We start from the raw sequence: 6,754 nt of genomic DNA on the forward strand, positions 1-6,754 counted from the left end.
TGGGGTCTACGAGTTCTTTCCAAACCATCTCCTTTAATTCAGCTTTTCGCTTTGCTAATGCCTTTTTATAAATTAAACGTAGAGACCGAATCTGTAAGTGGTCTCTTGGGTTGACTTTCAAGGCAGCCTTTAACTCCCTAGCAGCTTTTGAGCATGTGTGGTCAAACCATTTAGGGTCCCTAAGCAAAGGGGCAGTTATAGGGATAGTTAATAAAGTCCCCACTTTAGAGACAATCCCCTCAAAAGCCTTAAGGATATCCGAGGGGAGGGAAGCCGGCGATGCACAGGATATTAGTTCGGGGGCACAAGATTTGTGAATACTATCGTAAAGTAAATCCGGGTTCACCTTTGACCACTTAAGTCAGCGTCTTCGTCTGTGAGTTTCAGCACGCCGGGGATTGTCAACTTATCCTGTAAATTCAGTAAGTTACCGCCCAAATGGATACAAACAGGATTGTGATCGCTATAAATACTTTCCAAAATTTTAAAGCTCGATATAAGGGGTCGTATGCCCTTTGTGATTAAAACATGGTCTATAAATGACCCCCCAGTATGGCCCTTGAATTTGGGAACAGGCTGTTTACTACCGACATCCACCACGGACATGGTGGAAACCAGATTGTATTCATTAAGTAGATGGTTCAGTGCATCACCCCATCCAGAGTGTTCAAAATGGAGGCCCCCATCCTATCGCATCCCAATTCTCCCGTGGCGGTTTTCATCGGGTTACCGCACGGATGGACATTAAGGGCCATATGTATCAAAGCAAAATGGGTTCGCAAACGCCGAAATTCGCAGAATTCCGGCGTTTGCGAACCCATTTTCGCTAAATGATATGTATGATACATTTTTGGTGCAAAATAAGGAATCGCTAAATTTGCCATTCTTTATTTTGCGATTGCATTTAAGGAATTGCACATTTTGCGATTCCTTAAATGCAATGTATCAATGAAAAAAACCCCACCAAAATGCCATTAAGGAATCGCAAATTACCACCAACTTCGAGTTGGTGGTAAGTTGCGAATTCTTTTAGAAAACCATTTTTTTAAACATCAAAAGGTGCCATGTGACGCTCATACATGCCCTTAGGGCATGTATGTGCGCCATATGCGCACACATGTCATTTTCAGGGGTGCAGCAGGGTGTTCTTGAGACACCCCTGCACCCTTGAAAGTATTCACAATTTGCGATTAGCAAATTGCTAATCGCAAATTTGCCCTTCATTCCTTTGGGCCTCCTGGCCCATAGACATGAATGGGAAATTTGCGATTAGCAATTTGCTAATCGCAATTTAGGAATGTTAAGGAATCGCTAAAAAGAAGCGATTTCCTACATACATACCATTTTGCGATTTCTAAATAGCGATTCCTTAAAAATCGCTATTTAGGAATCGCAAAACGGAATGTTGATACATATGGCCCTAAGTCCCCTGTTAACATGATGCAGTGGGAGGCAATTCCACAATACTGTTTAACAAAATCACCCAGCTGGGCAATCCTGCAGATCCCTGTGATATTCACTGCATTGTAGAAGTTACTCAAGCACAGCTTTGCATTCCCTCGCTTTAAAATAACTGCTTGGATATCAGTGTTAGGAGAGGATATAGAATTGATTGCGCATTTCAAGGCTAGAGCAGTATATATAACCAAACCACCTTTAGCTCTGCCGCTGGGTGATGGTGTAGCCGGGACAAAAAAAGCTTTTAACCCTCTAAAAATAGATTACAATCCACAAACCAGGTCTCTTGTAGGCAGATCATGGGGAATGGCCTAATAAACTCTACCCACTTTGGATCTTGAAATTTCCCCACCAACCCGGCAGTGTTCCAAGAGATGACATTATGGGCTACTTGCCTTGTGGGGTCTACGGTGGGGGCCATTTTTGGACTCTCAGTGGGGACGGCAGGGCACTCCCCAACAGGAGACTGTCGAGGGAGACCCTCTCTTATATGCTGAGAATAGAAAGTCGACGTGGGCTCTTTAGAGGCTGCGAGTACTTTCAGTCAATTGCAATCCTCTAACATAGAGAGAGCTGCAAATCTGTTTGGCATTAGAGGAATAGATAAAGGGTGAGAATCCCCCTGGGTACTATCATTTGCTGCATGGGGAATCAGATGGCTGGCTCTAATGACTGCTACCAGTCCATGTGTCTGCCGTCTAATATGTGAGATAAGGCTATTGCTATTTGATGGCTCAGGTTGGTAAAAATAGCACAGGGGGAGGATCCGAATTCCGGAACCGATATTAAACGAGCCGACTCTGATCTCTCTGAATATCCTCTCGACGATCGTACAGTCATTGAAGTTTAGAATAATACAGTCACCCCCTCCTGACTTTCTTGAATTTCCCAACCATCCCACAGGACGAGCCATTATGATATTACAGCCTATAGCTGGGCCTACTGAGGTGTTGTTAGAGAGCCAGTGAATCACCTTGTTCTTAAGCTGGTAATAAACTTCGGTGGAGCCGTGGGGAAGAGGTGGCACGTTCCCAAGAATGACCACCAATGGTGTAGATTGGGGAGGTAAATCTATTACTGTGGGGTTCAAGGCATTGGTGAACGTTTCTCCCTGACTTCTACTCCTGTTGTTCCTCGATCTCTGGGGTGTGTGATTAAGACATGTCGTTGGGGGTGGCCTGTTAGATGTAATACCCCCGATGGTACCCCCCACCAACTTCACAGATGTTCATTACCCGGGCAGCCTCCATGGGGCACACTAGTGCTAGGTGGAATATCATAATTAGGTCCACATGGAGGTTGTACGGGATCAGCTAGAGGGGCGGGGTTGGTTGGCATGCTACTTGTGATGGCTGAAGAGCAAGATGAAACCTGGTACCTAGTTAAGGCAGCAAGGCTATGCTCTATATCAGTGTTTCCCAAACTGTGGTCCACGGACCCCCAGGGGTCCCTGACACATTCCCAGGGGGTCCGCAGGCAGCAGTTTTAAAAGCAACAAAGTATCTTGAATAATTAGCCGTTTTCAAAGAACAATAAAAGTGTCAAGATAACACCAGTGATTAATGTCCCTGCTGGAGAGACATGCGAGTTTTGTCCAGTGGCAGCTTTGACTTGTCTAATGTAGCACAGAGGGTTAATATGCCTACTGCAAAGAACAGTGTACCATGCATTTTATAAAACAGTATTTTATATGAATGAATGAAGTACTTTATTTGTTGATTAATTAAAATCATTACAAAAACAAAAATACATAACAAGGACAAAGTCTGATTGCACTAATATAAATACAGTGCCAAGATATGACATGCCCGTCATCGGATTAACCGTTTTCCAGTTTTGGAGGTAAAGCGCATAAGTACATGTGATAGCAGCTTATAATTTCCAGTTAAAAATAACTTGCCCAACATCAGATTAACCGTTTCCAGTTTTGGAAGTAAAGTGCGTAAGTACATATGATAGCAACTTATAATTTCCAGTTAAAGTGCAATGAACTCACATAATAAAAATTAAGATTAACATGCTAAAAACAAGCAACCAATATGACTAGATTTCTAAAATGACTGTAACTATTAGCAACAGCGATACAATAGTATCCCAACATCAATACTAAGGTGGCCTGTGCTTTCAGCAGCAACTAAAAAATACAATGCATTTTCCACTGGCAAAACTAAAGTGCTGCGTGTTGACAATAACATAGTTACTAATACATTTTAGAACTCATCTGTACATTATAGCACCAAACTCAAATATTTAAAATCATTAAATCGATCATAGGTACAAAAGTTACCAGACAACATTAAAATATCGCAAGGTTTTAGAATGTTTTAAAAGTGCCTTAAAATTGCCCACATACTCCCTAAAAAACATAAAATCATTACTTCGCACCCAGCAGGTTTATCAATTACTTTAGGAATCAGCTTTACATAATTTCTTTTCAGCTTTAAAGATAAATTTGACAAATTGCTGTATATTATAGAAATTAACGCCACTTAAACAGGATATTAATGCAGATCTACAAGTTCTAACTCCTAATTCTTTAAAAATAGGTTTTAAAATTAGCTTCCTTTCCTGACACATTTTTGGGCATAGTGTAACAATGTGCAGCAACGTTTCCTCAAACAGCCCGCACAGCCTACAGATGTTTGATGACCATTTGTACTCCCACTTAGGGGTTCCATCTTTGGTTGGATAAATTCCGAACCGTAAGAGCATACATTTCTTTTTAAGCAAGGGTTTTAAATGAAAAAGTAAATATGGTTGAGCACACAATTTCTCAAAAGAATTTGCTATAGTCCAGAAGTGGGTTCTTTTTCTTAGCTCATCTTTATCCATATTTCTGACAGAAGAGCAACAGTTGTATTCAACATCTTTTTATATGCCATGATGCTCCTCACTTCTTCAATCAGATTTGGACATCGTAAAAACGTCGGAAAACGTAAAAGGCACTCAGATAGGTAATCCTGCCAGCTTCTCGAACATTGGCCCTTCGAGATCTCACACCAGCACAGACTCGCTAACGTGCCCTCCTCTGCTCGAGCTAATACCAGTAAAGTTTTTGAAAATGCAGCTTGGCGGACCAAAATCTGGTTCCTTAAGCCATATTCCAGTCTTAAATTAGCACGCGGGATCTGTCTGGGTATCCTAAAAACTGATTTGTAGGTCCTAATAACTATGTCCTCTAACATTTTTACGTCCTTACCCTTAAAAATGATTGATCCATAGTCCAGGGAGGGAATGAGCTTTGCTCTCATAACTTTAAGTAAATGATCATGATTAGGACATAGTAACTTATCTCACAGTTTTCGAAAGGCAAAGGCAAGAGAAGTTCCTTTTGCCTCCAAATTATTAAAATGCTGTCTAAATGACAGTCCATCATCAAATGTAATTCCCAAATACTTGTAGGATTTTACACAGTCTATCGTTAGGCCATTAATAGTCAAATCCTTTACCCCTAATTTACCCTTTCCTATTAACATTATTTTTTTTTTTTTTTCGTTAATTGTTAAACCATTTTGGGTAACATATATATTAAATGAACGTATTAGTCTTTTCAAGCCTATTATAGTATGACTGAGTAAAATAGTATCATCTGCATACTGTAAATATTTAATTTCTTTACCCATCACACTGGGTGAGTGCGAAATTACATTATTAAAATGGGCTGGGAGATCGGCCATAAATAAGTTAAAACGGCAAGGGGCGAGCACACACCCCTGTTTCAAGCCGACATTTGTATCGAGTCGACGGGTGGTGTGTCTGCCGTCGCCAATTTTAATCTGGACCCAAGTGTTGGAGTACAATAAATTAATCATTTTTAGAAGAGTTTTAGATATACCCCAATTAAGAAGCTTCTTCCAGAGAATATTCCTGGGAACGGAATCAAAGGCGGCTTTTAGGTCGATAAAACATATGTACAATTTTTGTTTCCTACATTTTTCTCTTTCTCCTAACAATGTTAATAAAATTAAATTTGTCAGAGTCGATTCACCCTTCCTAAAACCTGTTTGAAAAATGGGAATCAATTCTTCTCTTAGCGCCCAGGATTCCAACTCATCTAACAGACAACTTGCAAAAATTATCGCCTCAACATCTGTGAGGGTTATTAATCGATAATTTGCCGGGTTGTCCTGAGGGCCATTTTTATAAATCGGCTGTATAATGCTTCCCCGCCATGAGTCCGGGATACGACTGGTTTTAAGAACCTCGTTAAAAAGGAACGTTAGTAACTCTGGCCAATTTATAAGTTTAGCTTTAAAAATACAATTCGGCAGGCCATTGGGGCCTGGAGCTCCATTAGACCTAATCTTAAGTAAGACTTTTTTAACTGTGTCCACTGACCATGGCTCTAAATCATTCAAAGTTAAAGGGTCACTGACACTTGGGGGGTCACACCAACCTACTGGCTCCAAAGAGGCATCAAATGCTAGTCCAGTTTTTGATTTCTTAAAAAAGCTTATCCAACTTGATTAATCTATATTGGCACTATTACTTCTAGAATGTCCGTTTTCTAAATTATTAATAATACCCCAGAACAGTCGTAAATCCCTAGATTTGCAAGCAAAATGAAGTTTAGCCCAAGTTTCTTCGTAATATGATTGTTTAGCTCTCCAGATTTCCTTCTTATACCCCCTCTTTAGGTCTCTGATTTTAAGTGACAATAAGAAGTTGGTGGTCCCTTTTGCCTTTCTGTACAAAGATCTTATTGTTTTATTAAGGGATTTTTTCAAATATAATAAACGATGAGAAAACCAACCCGGGTTCCTAGGGTTCAACATAACGCCCCCTGTGCGTTCCCGCCTAGAAAATTTATCCACGAGGGAATCACACAGGGAGGGCCAAACGGAAATAATCGAGTTTCCTTTATGAGCTGAAACCAAGGCTTCTGGAATTGAGAGAGAAAGAAACTCAATAATATCCTTCTCGGTTTTATCGCTCCATATTAGCCTTTTGAGGTTATAAGCGACGGGGGCAGCTCTTAATATTCTCGCTTCTGGCAGATTCTTAAAGGCAAAACTAAAAGTAATAATTTGGGGATTGTGGTCACTCTCGATCCTTGGGATCACCTCATAGTTTTGAACTAGATTACAAAGTTTTTCTGACAATATTGTATAATCAATAATCGATAAACTATCAGTTCTATTAAATGTTGGATTATTATCTCTGTCGAACAGGATCTTTAAATTGTATTTAATAAACTCACAATTAGACCATTTAGTAAGAAGATCTGATTCAATGTTTCGCTTTTTAAAACACACAAGATGAGTATTAAAATCCCCAGAAATAATTAAGTGGGAGT

This window comes from Lissotriton helveticus, chromosome 5_1, assembly GCF_964261635.1.
Source record: "Lissotriton helveticus chromosome 5_1, aLisHel1.1, whole genome shotgun sequence".
Lineage (NCBI taxonomy): Eukaryota > Metazoa > Chordata > Amphibia > Caudata > Salamandridae > Lissotriton > Lissotriton helveticus.